The 18,814-nt window shown below is 52.4% G+C and overlaps 1 protein-coding gene across 2 annotated transcripts in view; it reads left to right on the forward strand.

Moving 5' to 3' along the window:
- Positions 1–18,814, forward strand: part of PPL (periplakin) — a 43,211-nt gene that overhangs the window by 883 nt on the left and 23,514 nt on the right. The window lies entirely within an intron of this gene.

Consider the following 18,814-nt stretch of genomic DNA (forward strand, 5'->3'; position numbering starts at 1 on the left):
ATGGGGTGGGGAAGGCGCATTGGGTGGGGGGTGTCACCTGCTGCAATACTTTCTGGCACCTGCCACCCTGTGCTCGAGCCTCGCTGTGAGGAACCGGTGGGTGCAGGGTCGATTGAGTACGGCGGGGTGAGGGGTGGCACAGGCCGAGGCACCTAGGTCTGAGCTGCGGTTGGGCGGCGTTCGACCTCCTCCTGGCTGCAAGATTTTTCAGGAGCGTGGCCCTTCCCCCACCAGCCCCGAAACTGGCATCGTCTCTGAGCCCCGGGTTCCCAGGGCGGCGGAAGGGAATGGCATGTCTTGATGTGTTTGCTATGAGAGAGCAGCCCACGTCCGTTTTGATAAGCCTAATGTATTCACTTAATAACCGGTTTAGGGGAGCCTCGTGGAGATGCTGAGATGGAAGGAGGGGGCGGGACTTCGGCCCCTGCCTGTCTTCTAGGGAAAATGGGGTGGGGCTCCTATTTAGGAATACCTTTACCAAATTTCTCCCCACAGGGGTTTCAGGTAGGCGGGTGGGGGGTGGGGGGCTCAGAACTGCACAGCCCATCTGTCTGGGTATCCACCCTAAGGTGTCCTCGCTGTGAGCCCCTCCCTCGCCCCTGAGCAGCTCTTGACTCCCTCCCAGGCCCCAGGTAAAGACGAGAAGACTCTGGACAGGGCTCCCACCACGCCCGTGTGGTCCAGCCCAGGCAGACCTGTCCGACAGGTGCTTGGGGCCTGGGTGCTGGTGAAGGGCATATGGGCACTCCGTTCCCTTGAGTTCCAGCCCTTTCAAAAATTCCACTGCCGGGTGACCCCCTGCCCCCACCTCTCCTTTGGGCTGTTTCAAGCTCAGAGGCATTTCTGCCCCTTCCCTCAGGGGCTATCCACGCCCCTCCCCAGCCTCCCTGGTCTTTCACAATCCCAGAGATGGGGCAGGGCCCTGCACACTGTTCCTCTATGGCTGGGTCCAGCTGGCTCTCAAACCCAGCTGCTGGGGTCTCGTCCAGTCCCTGAGCTGTTCTCTCTGGGGCATTGCACAATTGCATGCTCTATGCCAATCACAGAGGACTGTACTGTTCTCCCCCCACCAAGACTTGGGCCCCTTAGTCCTTTACACAGGCACACACCCACACACCCACACACCCGGAGATGGGCCAGGCCTCGCCCTGCATCCAGTCCCCCAAGGCCTGGGCTTGGACCTAACAAAAGGTTATAATGAACCCAGACAAGCTGAGAGGGACTCAGCTTTCCTGGCAGAGGACAGAAAGAAAGGAAGGGTTCCCATCCTTTATAGCTGCAGGGACTCCAAGGGCTTCGGGTTACAAGGGAATAGTGTCCTGCCCCTCTCCATACTCTTGGTCCAAGGCAGCCACCCTCTGCCCTTGGCTGACTGACTGATCTGATTGATCCCAGATCTCAGCTTAGAGGTGACTTCCTCCAGGAAGCCTTCCTGGTTTTTCTCTCCAGGATGGCATGAGAGACCCTTCCTTTGACCTCCCATAGCCTCACATAGTCACAGCCCTGAGTAGGTGCCAGGCGCTTCCCTTTGTGGCCTCATCTGCCCCTTCCCCTTTGTAGGGCCAAGTTCATGGACCAGACTGTGGGGTGAGGGACAGGTTGGGGACAGGGTCTTTCTCTATTATCTCAAGAATCTTTTGAGTGTTACCCAGTACCTAGCCTTGAACTTGTAGCTCTAAGATGTCACAGGTCGTGGGGCAATGATCCCCAAGTTATTTTTCACCCTAAGTTTCTAAGGGTCTTCTCCATTGTCTGGGGGAAGGTGGGTTTGCCAGAGAGATTCAGCATGGCGTGCTGGGTAGGAGCTCAGGCCCTGGGGCAGAATGCCTTGTTTCTGATCCTGGCTCTCTCACATCTGCCGTGGGTAAGTCAGGGAATCTCAGCCTCAGTTTCCTCATCTGCAAAGCAGGGGTGGTTGTAATATCCCCTCCATAGGGTTGCTGAGAGGAGCAAATATGACAACAGAGAGACTGCCCCTAGCACATAGGAGGTACCCAGACAGAGGGTCAGCATCACTGCCCCAGTTGAGGGGACCTAGGAGTTGTGACCTTCACACCCAGGCAGTCACAGCTTTGGGCTGCACAAATGTGAATTAGTGAACAGAGCACTCCACAGAGAAAATCACCCCTCCCTGTTTGTCAGCTTTTAGCAGCTGAAACTGGGGAGGGCCTGGACAGGGTGTGAACCTCGCTGCTCCCGTCGCCCTGGTTCCTAATGACAGGTGTTGGAGCTGATGTTCACACCTGAGCTAATGACAGGGTCAGGCCTGATAGTGCAGGTCACTGAAGACAGCGTCCGGCCAAGTGGGGAGGGTCAGGAGGAGACTGACTTCCACCCTCCTGCTCTGTGACTAAAAGCACAGCCCCAGCCAGCCTTTACTTCTTGGCTGTGCTTCCTGGGGTGAGCTGGTTGGCCTCTCTGTGCCTCTGTTTTCTCACCTGTAGAATGGGCACAAGCATAGTACCTGCCTGGTGATATGGTTGGTATGAGGATTAAATGAAATAAAGCAGGAAAGGGTTAAGAATTATAGGAAGCCTCAATCCATGGCAGTTATAACGAATATAACTATCGAGCAAATGCAGATAAGGCACCTACTATGTGCCTGACCTGGATGCCAATGGACAGGTTATGCACCGCACAACTCCAGGGGTGCCATTCGGGGGGGATGGGGTAGATGTGGAGGACAATCTCCCTGCACTTGATGGAGTTATGCTTAATCACGTCTCGCGGGCAGAAGGAACCAGGCAGAGGCAGCTGTCCCCAGCAGGACATAGAACTGGATGGATGTCTCCAGCCCAGTGGCTCTGGTGCTTCCTATCTGGTCTGAAGTGAGAGCTGTCAGGGCGGAGACCTGAGAAATCAGGGAGGACTTTCCTGGGAAAATATCCAACCTGTCTTAAGGAAGAGGTGGGTGTTTAAGATCTAGCTTTGGAGTTAGACTAAATTCTGCCTGTTTGATTTTGGCAGGGAAATTTGGCCTCACTGAGGCTAATCTTTGCTATCTGTAAAATAGGACTAATCTTTCTCTTCCACCCAGACCTGGGTCCCAGTGAGCACCCAGCAGCCTGGTCTGGCCTCCCAACCTCACCTGGGTAGAGCACTATAAGAATAGCCTAGTCATAATGCGGGGAGCTGGCATAGGAGGCAAGCCCAAGGCTTTGGAGGTGGTGAAAGGGCCACGTGCCCTCCTGGAAGCCGGCTAGGGTACCCTGAGCCTTTTGGTAGTTATGAGCACAGAGTTTGATGTAGCCAGGTGTGAGTTTAAGCCCCATCTCTGCCTCTCCTGAGCTGTGTGGGCAGGTCATTTAACATCTCAGTCTTAGTTTCCTCATCTGTGAAATGGGAGCGATGATAGCAACCCCCCAACTGGCGAGGTCGCTGGTTGGATCAAGAGAGAAAATGTACATGATGATCCCAGCCCCAGACCTGGCTCACAGTGAATGCCCAGTGAACCATAGCAGCCAATGTCTGTAATCACACACTGCTAAGCCCAGGCAGCTGGTCTCCTTCCAGCTGTGGAGGCTGCAGCCTGGGTAGGGCATGGAGTCAGCTGACTCTCACCCATCCATCCCAACATTCACGTGGATCCCCTTAGGCAGATAGGTGGAGAGACAGACACACGTGCACACATTTATCAGTGACAGCTGGAAAGCCTGAAAGATTTGACAGCGAGGCTTTCCCTGTCAGCAAAGCCCACCTCCAGCCACATGGGTGATTGGACTTCAGTGATCTGCATAGCCATTTCTCAAGCACCTACTGTGTGCCTGGCACAGCCATGGATGTTACAGCATCTCATTCGGGCACCGTGGTGGTGTCACTTATTTCACAGAGAGTAACACTGAGGCCAAGAGTAAAGACACTCGCCTTGGGCTCACAGCTCACAAATGGCTGATTCTGGGGGCCCAGGGGCTCCTGAGGAGGGAAAGTAGGTCTCCGTACCAGGACCTGCGGCTAGTGGCAGCTGTCTAGGGACTGCCTTGGGCCAGATAGTGGAGTCACTGGCTTTTGCATTCTCTGATTCTGCCCCAGAAACCCTTCCCAGCCTCTTTTCTCTCTGGCTTTGCCCTCACTTGCCTGTTCTTTCTCTTGGCAGAGGGAACGAAACCTGATGAATTAGATTCAGAACAGAACCAGCCGAACCTATAAGGATGACTGCTAAAGGTGGCATTTCAGGCACCGTCAGGGGCAGTCATCTGGGGACAGGGAGTTTGAGGAGAGAGGCTAAACTCAATGCACACCTAAGAAGGGGGAGGGACATCAGGAGGGTCCTGGGGGCTGGGGAATAAACTGCCTTTGAGAGCATTTCCAAGGTTCCTTGTCAAGGGAGGAGGACCCAGGATTCCCACGTGTCACCACAGCCTGCCACCATCCCAGGCGGCCTGCCCTGGCCTGCTACAGCCTGTTTTGGGAGTGGGAAGAGGGAAATAGCTTCTGGTCTTTGTTCTTTCTGCTTTTGGTTCGTCTTCTGTGTTACAACCTCCTGAGCCTGGGGAGAGAGGCCCCTGGTACCCCTTGCTGTCTGCAGGTCGAGCCCTGCCCTTCCCCCACTTCTCCCTGCCTCTAGAGCTAGCAGCCCATGCTGGGCCATCAGCCCAGCCTCTCTTGCCTGGGCATTGCAGTAGCCTCTTCACAGTTCCTGCTTCTACCCCAACACCCCAGTTCTTGCCCCATGGCAGCCAGGGAGCTCTTTGCAAAATGAAAATCTCATTCTGTCCCCCTGTCGCTTTAAGCCCCGCCCCAGGCTTCCCTTTGCTGCTGTCCTGCACGACATGGATGCAGGCCGTTCATCCTCACCTTTCCACACTGCATCCAGCCACTTGGCCTTTGCCCACACTGTTCCTCTGCCTGGAATGCTCTTCCCACAGCTCTTGGCTGTGGTTCGCCATTGCTCCTCAAGGAAGCACTCCCTCACTTCTCTGCTGGAGCAGACCCACCTCCTCTGTTGTCTCCCCATCTTCTTTGTGGCTCTTATCTCAGCAGCCATTGGATTCAGCAGTGTGTGGTGGCCAGATGGGGGTGAATACCTATCTTCCCAAGAGACTGGCTTGCGTGGCCCATGGGCTGAGTGAATGAATGAGAGTGAGCCGTGGGGACTACGGCTAAGACTCTCTCCCTCCTTCAACATCTCACAGCAACAAACGCACCAGACACACACCCTGACCAAGAAGGTGGAGCTGGGTTTTTATCTGTAGACAGGAATGTGAGGACCAGAGCAGAGAGTGCCCACTGCCCCCATCCGGTCCCCTTCCATGAGCTCAGGAAATAGATGGCAACAGTGATAAGCTGAGGTAGTGGAGGCGAAGTGGCCCTGAGCCAGCCCGGTGGGCTTCTGGAGGAGGGGGCATCTAGGACCAGAAGGAAAGCACCGAGGAGCATGAGATGGTGAGGTGTGCATCCATGGGCATAAACCTGAAAAGGCAATTCCATATAATGTTTCTGGACACAGACATGGGTATGTTTTGAAAGTATAAAACAGGCTTAGGAAGAAACCAGCAGCTCCAGAATTACACTACCCCTGAAGAAGGGGCTAAGGGATAATGGACGATTTTATTTTTAAACAAAATCTGAAGGATATATGGCAACATGGCAACAACAGCTAGATAGTGGCGGTAGGAGTCTCTTCAGGATTTTTCTGCACGTTCGAGTTAGGTGATGCATTTTCAAGTGTTTTAAAGTGAGGGGTGGGATGGACAAGGAAAGCTGACAGCTAGAATAGCATGAGAGGCACAGCCGGTGTCCTGCATCTCAGCGTCCGGTCAATAGGAAAAGAAAAGATCTAGGGGAAGAAGAGGAGGTGGCCTCAGGAGGGGGAAGGTACACAAAGGCCTGGGATGCAAGAGTGGAGGGTAAACAGGAAGGTTTTGGATGGGGAGACAAATAGAAATGCTGGGTGTGTGGGAGGGTAACAGGGAAAGGTGTGAACATATAAGAGGCTCTAAGGTTGAGTCCTAGCTGGGAACAGCCACCCTAAATTATAATTGTTTTCTTTTTTACATAATATTTCCCTCATCCCTCTTCCAGGTAAGGCTCAGAGTTTCAGTAACGCGTCCGAGACTCTCACATGCTCTGCCCTGAGCATTTTGAGATGGTAGCAGGCAGGCCAGCTTGTGGGGTGCCCCACCTATCCACCAATCAGTCCTTTCCTGGGCAGAGGGGTTTTGTCTTGTGATTCTAAATGCACATCAGGCCGTTGGCTGGCTGGCAGCCCCACCCACTCACTGCCTGCTGACCCTGGAAGTCTGCGAGCTGCAGGAAGCAGTTGGGTGCAGAATTCTTTGTTGCCCCAGCTTCCTGGGCTCAGATTTCAGACTCATACCTTTTAAGGTTTTCTCCATCCAAGATGTGGGGACTTTTTGGTTTCAGTTGAAGGATGAGGAAGGATTCTAAGCCTGCGCCACCTGGGTCCTGTGGCTCCAGAAAAGGAGCTTGACTCTTCCCAACTACAAAACGGGCAACCAAACCCCCATGTTACTGAGGGTGGAAGCTGAGGCGTATGGGCAGGGACGGGGGGCAAGGTGGGCAGAGTAGGAAGAGCCTGGGTTTGGGAGCTGAGAACCCGTCTTCCAGGCCCAGCTGTGCCGCTCGTCAGCTGTGCCATGGCCACATTCCTGCCTCTCTCTGGTTTTTGCTCCTTATTGTTGGAGTGTAGGCTTCATTTTGTGTGCCGTGTGGTTGCTCCCAACCTTCCCACCTCCCACCCCCGCCCCAGAATGGTGCCTGGTCCATAGTAGGTGCTCTGTAAACAGTGGCGGAAGGTCCTGGAGTGTAGGCTTTACTTTGTGTGCCATGTGATTGCTCCCAACCTTCCCACCCCTCCACCCGCCTCCTAGAATGGTGCCTGGCCCATAGTAGGTGCTCTGTAAACAGTGGCGGAAGGTCTGTTTTGAATCTGCGAATTGGAGCATGTGGGATTGTGGAGAGGACTGGAGATGACATGTGTAAATCATCACGCATGTAGTGGGCGCTTAATAAATGATGCCAGGGTCTTAAACCCGGAATGCTGTCCTGTCACCCGGAGATGCCGAGTTCAGCTTGAGCCCCGTTTAAATCTTGCAGAAATCTTCCAGACACACCCTGATATTATCCAAAACGGCTTGAATGTCTGTGTGTGTCTGTAACAGGAGCCCAAAAGCACACGCCTGACATGGGCCCAGAGGTGGGGCGGCCTTCTCTAGGTGGAAACAGATTAGGCCATGAATGGGAGCCATAGTTACTACACCAACAACCCTCAGCTTAGGATCTACTTCCCCAGAACTCACAGCTGGGCGTGGAGGAATTTACTGCCTAATTACCATAGAAGTTTCTGGTAGGGAGAGTATCAGTCAATTGACCAATCAACCTGGTATTTATTAGGTGCTTCCTGTGTACTGCTTTCTTTCAAGACTTCCTTCCCGCAGAGATCTAGGATTCTTCCTCCCTGTGCTCCCCCAAGTCCCATAACACATTGCTGTGGCTGGTTCCCGGTTCCCAGCCCTGGCTAAACATTAGAATCATCTGAGGAGCTTTAAAAGCATTGGCCAGGCCCCGGCTGAAGACCAGTTAAGTCAGAATCTCTGGGGCAGGGCCCAGACCTCAGTCTTTTGATGTGCAGCGAGGGGTGCGAACCACATATTTCTCCCCGCGGCCTCGCCCCATCTTGTCTTAGAGTTACGTGCGCCTTGCTTTCCCCGTTCAGTCGCAGTTGCCCAGTCTGTCTCACTCTGTTCTTTTATTTTGAACCTTTCCATATCATTCTGTTTCAGGTATGTGTCTTGTAAAATGGCCTAGAGCTGACTTTTGTTTTATTTTTATATTCTCATCTGAGAGTCTTTATCTTGTAACAGGCGAGTTTAACTCATTCACGTTTATTACTATGACTGATGCGTTCGGACCTATTGTCTTGTATTTCCTATTTATCACGCTTTCTCTTTGTTTCTTTTGTGCTCTTTTCCTGCATTTTAGTGGATTGAGCTATATCTTCACAAATAAAATTAGGATGTAAGGGCTGAATGGGCAGAGCAGGTGGAAATACTCTGACCCAGGTGATCCGAATCTTTGTAATTATAGTTGTGGGGTGCTTTTCTTAATCCTGCCTATTAGGCTATAAACCTTTGGACAGTAAGGACTTACTCATCTTTTGGAGGAGCCTTTCTGTAGCCCTTAATTCCAGGCCTTGCATAGACTCGAGGCTCAATAAATAGGTTTAAATTGAACAGACTTTTATAACACGTCTTCAGTAACTCTGTCCGTGGGGGCTTGGTAATAGAGAAGGGCCTGTGCCCAGGGCCTGTAAGGGGGGCAGAGATATGACAGGGAGTTGGGGGGTGGGGATATTCAGCAGTAATTGAATATCTGAAAATACTGACTAGAGAACCAGCTGGAGTGGCAGCGGTCACCAGCACAGACATTGGCTAACCCTGTGGCCCCAGGCAAGTTGCCCCTTCTCCCCGGCTCCGTTTCTTCATCCTCAGTGGGTGTGATGATAGTACCGACCTCAGCATCAGCACTGACCTCAGCGCGTTGTTCTGAGGATGGAAGTTGAACACGTGTCAAGATCTAGGTAGGGCGCGGCCTAAGGAGGTGGGTTCTTTCCCCACTCCCCCCGCTTCCCGCCCCAGAGGCCTGCCTAGAGGGAAAGGCTGGGAGCCCCTCATGGTGGCATCTTAGAAGAATGACTCAGCCTCAGTTATTGCCCCTGATTGTTACCCAACCACTGGGATTAATTGTACTGACAAAGATGTTAACATGATGCAAATCGCTGTGCCTCCCCTGGGTGGTGAACACCTTTGCTCCACCATCCTGTCTCTCCACGTCTCCCCAGTGTCTCCCTCTCTTTCTGTGGGTTGGTATTGATGGGTTTTTTTTTGTTTTGAGGAGGTGACTCTCAAGCCTGTACAAATCCTGGCGCCACTACTTCCCAGCTGGGCGATCTTGGGCCGGTTCCTTCACTCCTCTGAGCCTCAGTTCTCTTCATCTTGAAAATGGGAGACCGAAGTTGATGTGCTATAAGACATCTGTTCAACTCAACACCTATTCATTGAGCCCCAAGCCTATGCAAGGCCTGGAATTAAGGGCTACAGAAGGGCTCCTCCAAAAGACGTATTGTCCTTATTGTCCAAAAGTTTATAGACTACTAGGTAGGATTAAGAAAGTGCCCCAGTAACTATAGGGCGCCTACCTCCGAGGGCTGCGAGATTTCAATGGGAAAGGCATGAAAGGGCTGAGCAGGCGATAAGCACCTCATGGGTGCTCTCAGTGTCTAGTTGTTGTTCGTATTCAGCACTCATTTCCTGAGTGCCTACGGTGTGTTCCTTTATGTCGGGGACAGCACAGATGTCCAAGAGTGACAAGCTTTTGCAGTCTCAGCCAGGCAGTGTTTAAAGAAGGTGGAGACCGGGGCCACCCAGCCCCCACGGTGAGCCTCTCACCAGATCTGGAGATTTCTAGGGAGCCACTCAAGCCCTGGAGGCAGGCAGTGCCCAGGGGAAGGGGACCAGGGCCAGCGGGAGGCCAGGCCCCCTCCCTGGGAGGGAGGAGGCTGGTTCCCAGAGAAGTGTGCACTCCTCTACATTCCAGACATTCTGAGGCTCATGCCTGCTGCTCCTGCCTGCTCCTGTACACACCCATTGAGGCAGAATTAACCCCAAAAGGGAGGAACTGTAGATGTGATCAAGGGCCGGAACATGAGGCCTGACTCAGGTCCGGAAGGTGAGGTGGCTTTGGCCAGGGAAGGCGGGCCATCTCCATTGGACGGGCCCTGTCCCCACCAGTTCCCATCTCTGTACATTGAAAGAGAACAAGTTGGGCTGTGACCGATGAGGGACAGAACAGTTTGGGGCAGGAAGGAACAACTGGGGCAGTTACTGGGGTGTGATCTGCTCCCTGGAGTGGCAGTTCAGAAAAGAGGTCATTCTCCCAGCCTGGAGGGAGGGATGGCAGGGGAGCAAGCCAAGTGCCCTTGGCTCTACCCCCATGGCCTGTAGGTAAGGATGCTGCAGCTCTAGGGGCCTGGGGGAAGGTGTCAGGCTGTGGTCTGTGTGTCCTGGCACACCACACCCGGGCACTACACTATTGGGTGCAGTCGGGAGCCCTGGATTATTTTGGAGTCAGGCAGCCAGGGACCTTTAGACAGGATCTGGCTTTGGGCATATGTCTAGCCAGCCTGTGTGGGTCTGGCGGGAAAGGGGCAGGGAGCAAAGGGAATGACCATTTATTATGTGTCCCTGGGTACCAGGCACTGGGCGAGGCAGAGAGATGTTCCAAACATTTATCATCTTCATCAGGGCAAAACTGATACTTGCTTTGGGCTTAGAGCAAAGTGGTCCAGAGCCCCCAGAATCGCCCCAGGATGTGCTGTACAATACAATAACCACTAGGTGTGCTGCCAGTGAAAACTACACTTCAAAGCCAGGCTTTGAAGACATAGTATGAAAAAAGGAATCTAAAATATCTGATTAATGATGTTGTTCTGTTGGCTACCTGTCAAAATAATATTTAGATAAGTTAGGTTGAATAAAAAACATAAAAATTAAGTTCGCCTATTTCTTTCGACGTTTTTTATGTGGCTACTAGAAAAATTTAAATTACAAATGTGGCTCGTATTCTCTTCCTATTGGACAGCGGTGGTCTTAAACGCAAAGTGACATAGCACCCAGCCCCTGTCCCCTCGGGCACGTTTCCCACCTATTAAATGTGACTTTCTGTTTGCTACTGGGCCAGCAGACGCCATAGCCCCCTTGAATGGATGAGGAAAGTTAGGCTAGGCAGGTGAAATAACACATGTTGTTACTCCAAACGCTTCAGTGCATTTGACTGTTGCTTGGATGAGCTCTGTGCCGGGTGCTGTCAACATAGCGGTGAATAAAATAGATAAAAGCCCCAGCAATCCTGAGCCTTCGTGATGTGACAGCCATGTCAAGGATCATCTCCTTGAACTGTCTCAACACTCTGTGCTGGGATCAGTTCTTATCTCCATTTCACAGGTGAGAAAACTGAAGCACGGAGAGGTGAAGGAACCTGCCCGAGCCCACACCCAGGTCAGGGCGACAATGCAGTCTTCGTTCTTTCCCCGTGCCAGGCTGACTCAGTTTCCCTCCCTGCAGGCAGGATAGAGAAGAGAATGGGCCAGCTGGTACAGCATGACTTGGATGAGGAGAGCTGAAGGCAGCAAACAAGGTGGCTCTGTGCAGGCTGGAGGGTTGGCCGTTCATTCGTGGTGTCCTTGGTAGGCTTAGGTCTCTCCTGGGGGCAGGAGGGCCACGAAGCAGGTACTTCTGGTGGCTGCTGAGCCTGGGAAGGAGGTGGAGAGACCAAGCAAGACAAGTGGGCTTGCAGCCAGGAGACTGAGTCTCAGCCAGGGCAGTCCTGGAGGTGACCCACGAACAGAGACCCACAGAGGGCATGGCCAGTGCAAAGGCCCTGAGGCAAGAAAGAGCTCTGTCGACTGGGGCAGTGAGGCTGGGCGCAGGGCTGAGGGCTGAGGGCTGAGGGCTGAGGGCTGATCTGGTCACAGGGCTGAGGGCTGAGGGCTGAGGGCTGAGGGTGGGAGGGGCTTATGCTGGGGGCCTCGTGGGCCTGGGCAGGAGTGTGAGCTCAAATCTGGGAGCATTTGGGGACACCTGTAAGTTTGAAGCCGGACAGTGGCGTGATCTGGTAGCATTGTTGAAAGAACTCTGACAAACGTGCAGAAGTTGGCGCAGGGAGGCAAGAGTTGGGGTGCAGGGAGATGGTTGGGGTGGCCATTGCATTGGTCCAGGTATGAAATGGCGACATTGATCAGGTGGAGACGCAGGGGCAGAGGGAGGATGGAAGCACAGAAGAGCCATTCCCAGGGGGAATGGAGGTGGGGGGGAGAGGCGGGGATCAAGGCGGTTCTTGGGGTTCTGCTTGAACAACCGGGTAGACGTGCCCTCCCCACCCTCCCTTCTGCGGTTTCCTCCTGCAGACAGGAGAGAGTTCTCAGAGCAGCAGAAAGACCCGTGGTGGAAACGCCCGACACCTCTCGGATCCCCAATCCTAATGACACGCTCCTCAGCCCAGACCCGAGTCCTTCCGCCGGGCCGGGATCTGCGTCCTGCCAGCAGCCTCGTTGCGGGTACCCGTGCAGCAGCCTCTCCCTGCAGAGACTGGAGGAGACATTGCCAGATATCGATGTTACTTGTGAATTCCCCACGCCCTGCTGAGGCAACATCCACGAGGCGGAACCAGAGCGCGTCTGGGCTTGCACGCACATCAGTGTGAACGGTGCAGGCGGCCTGGAGTCTTTCTTTAGCTCCCCAGGGCCAGCAGGTTCTGAAGTTGGTCCTTGGCTGCTGGCTTTTATCAATTCCTTAAAAGGAACCCAAATTCCTGGACAGTGACCCCAGGTAAAAGCAGAGAGCCTGGGCTCCCCTCCAAGGCACCACTTCATATCTATTGATGAATCCCTACCCCACCCCTATGGTATGCCTACTGCCATGACCCCCATTGACAAATGGAGAAACTGAGGCCTGGGGAGGCTAAGTAACTCACAGCTTAAAAGGACTGAGTGAGGATTCAAATCCAGGATGTTCGCTTTCAGTCCGGGTGCTTAACCACAGGCGGTACTGCAGTAAGGCTACACTGCAGAAAGGGTGAGGACGTCTGCACAAAACTAAAGTGGGAGCGCTGGGCTGGGGGCGAGGGTCCCCCGAGATGCCTGTGTTTTCTTTCTTTGCCCACATGAAGCATCCATGGTGACCTCGGGTGCTACCTCTGTTCTCGCATCCCTGCTGACCAGACCATGGGCTGTCCTGGGCCACACTGGGCATCGCAGGGCCCTGAGTTCCAGTCCCAGCTCCCCACTTTGCAGCTGACCTCCTTGGCTATGAAGCAGGTTGGACTGTGGTTATTGAGTTTCTAACTCCTGGGGACAGAGCGGGGTACCTGATGCCACGTGAGGCTCCCAGGCCTGCTCCCTACAGTTCCAGAGCTCTGAATACATCCTGGGACACAAAGCGGTTCCTGTTCTATGCTGGCACCTGTGGGCTCAGACCCAAAAGCTCTTGTTTGTCCCTTAGTGCACCCTCAAACCCATTCCTGGAGCTCTAAGGCAGTGCCAGGCAGCCCCCCAGTCGGCCTGCTCCCTGTTTTTTCCTCCTTCCTGTTTTTTCCTCCTTGTGCCTGGATTCTCATATGCAGACCAGTCCAAATAAGTGGGGCTGCCTGTCACATCTTGGATAGGACCCAGGCCCTTCTGGACACACACCAGACTCCGGCTTCCTCAGCCAGGAGAAGAAAACCAGGGTCGGTTCTCTGGAGAAACGGCCCCAGTCTGCCAGTATGACCCTCACCTGGCCTGTGAAACCCACTCACAGCCCCTGACTGCAGCCTGGACTGGGCCGAGGCAGCCATTTCCGGGGACAGCTAAGTCCTGGGTCCCATCAGCTTTTCCCAGATTAGGCCTTGGGCCGTGGCATCCTATGTTCTCCCTACCTGTCCACAGGTGGGCATCCTGGATGTCCCATCACCCAGAAGCATAGCATCTGCTTCTATAGGGGTTTGCCAGAAAATCCAGAAATAGAAAGAACCTTAAAAAAAAACAAAAAAAAAACAACTATAAACAATTTCCTAATTCCCCAGTTTCCCCTAATGTCCTTTTTCTGTTCTAGGATCCCATGTCATGTTTAGTTGTCATTGTCATCCTAGTCTCCTCCTGTCTGACATGCCCCAGTCTGGTCTTCCGTGACCTTGACACTTTTGGAGAGGTTCAGTCAGGCGTTTTTTGGACCAGCCTCAATTTGGGTTTGTCTGCTGGCTCCTAGCAATGAGATGGAGGTTATGTGTCATTGGGATGGGTTCTGTGGATGTGACCCCGTGTCCTCAGTGCCTGGGGTCAGGACTCCCACATGTAAAGTTTTTTCAGAAGGAACCAATTTTACGCGACCAAACACCATTGGCAAGCAGGGGTCCCCAGGAGAGAAGGAGGGTCCTGGGCAGAACTGCATGCACAGTTTAGGGGGCAATGTAAAGAATTCGTTTCATTGCAAATGGCAACCTCTGCAGGGAGTAAAAGTGCAACAAATACGTGTTGGCAAACAAATGTCATCGTCACCATTTCGGAGCCCCTACAGTGTGCTAGGCGATTCAGGTTCCTTCATTTAGTGCCTCTGGTGTGCCAGGCACTGTTTAGGTCCTGATGAAACCAGCAGTGACACCTCATCTGTAAGCTTAAATCTCAAATCTGCTTTGGGGCCCCCCAAGACACTGCTCTGAACCTCCAACTCAGTCCTCAAACCCCAAAGTGGTCTTTGACACTCAATTCTGGTGTTTCCAGAAGTGACCCAGACCCTCCCCCACCCCCTCACTTAACTAGGTAGGATGTACCACTCCCATTTTACAGATGATGAAATTGAGCCCCTCCAAGGTTGCACCGATGATTGGTGCAGTCAGGATTTGAATCCTGTCTGGCTCCAGGCACCAGCTGCCCCGCTTGTGACCTTGGGCTGGTGCCTTCGCTTCCAAGGGCCTAGGTTTGCTCATCTGTGTAATGAGCAGGTGGGGCTGGATGACTTCTGAGGCAGCTGCCAGGGCCCACAGCCTCTGCTCTCGGCACCTGTGTCCGTGTTAAACTTCTGAGTAAGTGGAGGGAGGGCTGGGCATATCCCTTTCCCAAAATGTCACTCAGATGGCTTCCTTCTTCCCTCCTCTTCCTGAGTGAGTGGAGGTGCCAAGTGAGTGCCATCTATGTGGGTGGGACAGGACTGGGAGGATGACAATGGGGAAGGGCTGTATCTTGGTCTCCATCAGATGCCCCCTGGTTACCGCCACGTCTGGCTGCCCCTTGTGGTTTATTAATGAGATGAAAAGCAGGACCTGCCGAGCCAGTTCCCACCTCTCTTGAGATCTTTGCTCCCTCCCTGTGGGTTCCCTAACCTCCTGCATTCCTGGCATGGGGTTCGGGGACATACATTGGCTTCCGTGGCCAGCTGGATGGCAGTTTGAATGCAGGACCCTTTGGGGTCTCTGATTCAGAACCTCAGACCCTAAGGGTGAATGTGCTAGAACCATGCTTCAGAGGCCTGGGTTCAAATCCCAGCTCTGCTCTGCTTTCTGGTAGTGGGACTGTGGCCAGGCTTTCTAATCGCTCTGTGCCTTAGTTTCCCCATCTATAAAATGGGAGAACAGTGCTACTTCACAGCGCGGTAGGATTAAATGAGCTAATCTGTAGGTGACATGCTTAGCACGTGGTCAGCCCTCTGAGTGTTAACTAGCATCTTCTAGGCAGCTGGGTGTAACCTGGAGCTGGCCTGGCCTCCATGGAAAATAAGATAAAAGGCGAACCGACTCAAGAGGGTGAGAGAAGAAGGGAAAAAACCTCTCTCACTTATAAATGGCACTTGCTAATTTTTTGGGAACGGCCTTGTTGAGATATATCTCATATACCATACAATTCACTCATTTAAAGTGTATAATTCAACCGTTTTTAGTGTATTCACAGAATTATACAGTCATCACCATAATCAATTTTAGAACACTTTCATCACCTCAGAAAGAAACCCCACATCCTTAGCAGTCAGTCACTCCCCTTTCTCCTAGCCCCTGGGAACCTCTCATCCCTTCTTTGCTTCGATGGATTTGTCTGTTCTAGTTATTTCATGTAAATGGAATCATACAACATGTGACCTTTCGTGTTTGGCGTAATGAAATGGTTTCAGGGTTTCTTAATATTGTAGCAGGTATCGGTTCTTCATCCCTTTTTCGGCCAAATCGTATTCCATTGTGTGACTAGACCACATTTTGTTATTCAGTTGATGAGCATTTGGGTGGTTTCCACTTTTTTTTGGCTCTTGTGAATAGTGCTGCCATGAACATTTGCGTGCCAGTTTTGATGTAGATGTGTGTTTTCATTTCTCTTGGGCAGGTAGCAAGGAGTGGAATTGTGGGGTCTTATGGCAACTTTAATTTTTTGAGGAACTTCCAGACTGTTTTCTAAAGCAGGTGCACCATTTTACATTCCTGCCAGTAGTGTGCGAGGGTTCTGAGTTCTCCACATCCTCGCCAGCAATTGTTATGGCCTGTCTTTTTTATTATAGCCATCCAAGTGGATGGAAAGTGACATCACACTGTAGTTTGGGACACTTGGCATTTTAAATTAATCTGTTAAGTGCCTGCTGTATACTGGGAGCCCTGCAAGATTGCCGCATGGGGTTGTTAACGGCTTGGACTTGGGACCTACCTGAGTTAGGATTCTGTCTCTGACATGTCATTACTGTGTGACTTTGTGAAAGTTACTGAACCTCTCTGGTCTTCAGTTTCCACATCTGTAATGTGGGGATGATAAATAATGATTATCCATTGGGCCAACCTCTACCTCGAAAGGTTGTAATGAAGATTTAGTAGGAAGTGGGTGGAGAGCCTGGCATGTAAAAAGTAAATAAATATGGGCTCATACTATTATGGTGATTATGATTGTTGTATGGGCTCATGTGATTTTTATAGCCCCTCTATGAGTAGCTGTTAGCCCAGTATTTGATCATGTGGCGTCTAGAGCAAGACTGCCCAAGGAGAGAGTCCTGGCTCCACATTCACAAGCTGTGTGACCCTGGGCAAGTGCCTTGACATCTCTGAGCCTTGGTTTCCTCACCTATAAAGGGGCATACAAACCTCTCCTGGGGACTCGGGGTGAGGATGCTGTTGGGGCAATGCCTGCGAACCTGTCTGATGTCTGTAAGTGTCAAATTATCGTGATGCTCTGTGGTCATCCCCAGTTGATGGATGGAGAAACCGAGGCACATTAAGTAAGGTGCTTGCCTTAGACAGTCCAAATTGTAAAGAGCCCAACGAAACTTGGAACTTACGCCCATCTGACAGCAGGCTTCCGCTGAGCCCTTTTTTGTTTTCCACTAGCAGTCCAGTTCCCCAGGGCTGGCTGTCTCCCCGCCTCCACCCTACCCCGTGTCCCCTTCTTGGCACTGGGCTTTGAAGGACCCCAGCCAGGATGGGGTCCAGAAGGCGCTTTCTGTCACCTGCCGCAACCAGCAAAGGGGCTGGACTGGGAGTACTCTAGACACATGATCAGACAGGGACCTGAGAGGGACGAAGGCCCCCACCTAACCCACAGTGCAGATTCCTGATGGTGGCCCAAACAGTCGTAGGCTAAATATATGGGTTGAGACTCGCTGCATCTGGGTGCAGCAGGCCAAGCTGAGGATCAGTGGCTGGGGTGGGGCTCAGGGACCCGGAAGCGCTCATGTTCCCCAGGTGGTCTGCCCAGCCAGGCAATGGGAGCAATGGGGGTTGGCCCATAACCCAGGAACAAGCCCTTACCCCTCTTTACCCAGTTCCTCCATCCACAGTATCCTCTTTTGAACATTTCTAGCGACTCCACTGAATACCAGCTTTCTCCACTGCAGGACTTCTCAGAGCCTTTACTGGCTCAGGAACTTATTGAGGGGTTGGTTGAGTTTTCCTAACTGCCTTGACTGATGAAGGCTTCATTCTAGGAGTGACTTAAAGGACTGGGATTCCTAGGACCCCAACTTTGGGGAAGGCTGCCTCCTTAGTTGCCTTTGCAGAGGTTGTGGCCTGAGTCTTGTTTCCCCCTACTTCCTGTGTGTCCAGGCGTGGTACAGCCAAGGTTGGGACATGGACGGACAGCCTCATAGCTTCTGTTTGCTGTACCATCTCTGCCCTCCACTCCCACCCCTGGCTTCCCCCGATACCTGCAGTGTTGGACCTCAAACTCTGGCGGGTACCAGGGTCCCCTGGGGAACATGTAAAAACAACGGCACTAATAATACAGCTTACTGGGCCTAGCTCTAGAGATCTGCATTTAGAGGGTCTGGGTTATACCTGGGAATCTGAAGGTTTCATGCCACAGTAGTTGGGTCCCAGGCCTTGATTTGAGGAATTTTACTCTGAAAAGCTGGCAGCCCCCCTCTGCTTGAGGGTCAAAAGCCTGCCCTGGCCCACCCAAAGGGACACATCTAGGACCTGTCTTTCGTGGCTTCTCCTCGTTGGAGCCTTCCGCCCGCAAACCCAACTCCTCCTCGTCCTGTAGAACCCAGCCACCACTGCCTCCTCCAGGAAGTCTTCACTGTTCATCCCCCTCCCCACCCAGCTGGTCAGGGGGCTCCTCTGGGTAAACCTAGCCCCTATCCTATGCTTGCCTCAGTCTTATACTATTTCTGTAAATTATTTCCTCCCTGTCTAAAGGATGAATTCTCAGAGGGTGAGGCTGTGTCTGTGTGTGGTGCTGGGGTTGGCACACAGTAGGTGCTTAATGAGTGCAGGTGGAATGAAACTTCTGGGTGCTTGGCTGCTGAGGCCCCACCATGTAGTTGATACAGAAGTGTTTTCGATGGAGTTTGGGTGACTGAACATTAATTTTGACCATCTGGCTGGCTGGGTGACATTGGCCAAGTTGCTGTCCCTCTCTGGTCTTTGTTTTTTCCTTTGTTTCGAGAAAACAAGAACAAAGGTAGGACTGGACAGCAATCAGTAAGGCTCCTTAACAATAATCACGAACCTTTGTGAGATTTACTAGAAGCCCGGCTCTTTGCCCGTATAACCTCATTCCTATGTGTCACACCCACTGAGAAAGGTAATTATTCCATCTGACAGTGGAAGCAGAGACACAGAGAGGTACAGCAGCTTGGCCAAGTCACATAGCCAGAACCCTAACTCTAGGGCTAAAAGGTCTTCGATACCACAGTGGTGTTTGCCAGAGTGGTCTGTGATGCGATTTCAGAGGAGGCCATGTGTGACGGGAGAGAACACTGAAGCACTGAGTGAGAAAGCTGTTCTGATTTTACGTCTCTCAGACGCTCTGACAACATCCAAGAGAAAGTTTCGGCTTGGCGCTGATATGGCTCTT

Source organism: Pteropus alecto, unplaced genomic scaffold (assembly GCF_000325575.1).
Source record: "Pteropus alecto unplaced genomic scaffold, ASM32557v1 scaffold44, whole genome shotgun sequence".
Classification (NCBI taxonomy): domain Eukaryota; kingdom Metazoa; phylum Chordata; class Mammalia; order Chiroptera; family Pteropodidae; genus Pteropus; species Pteropus alecto.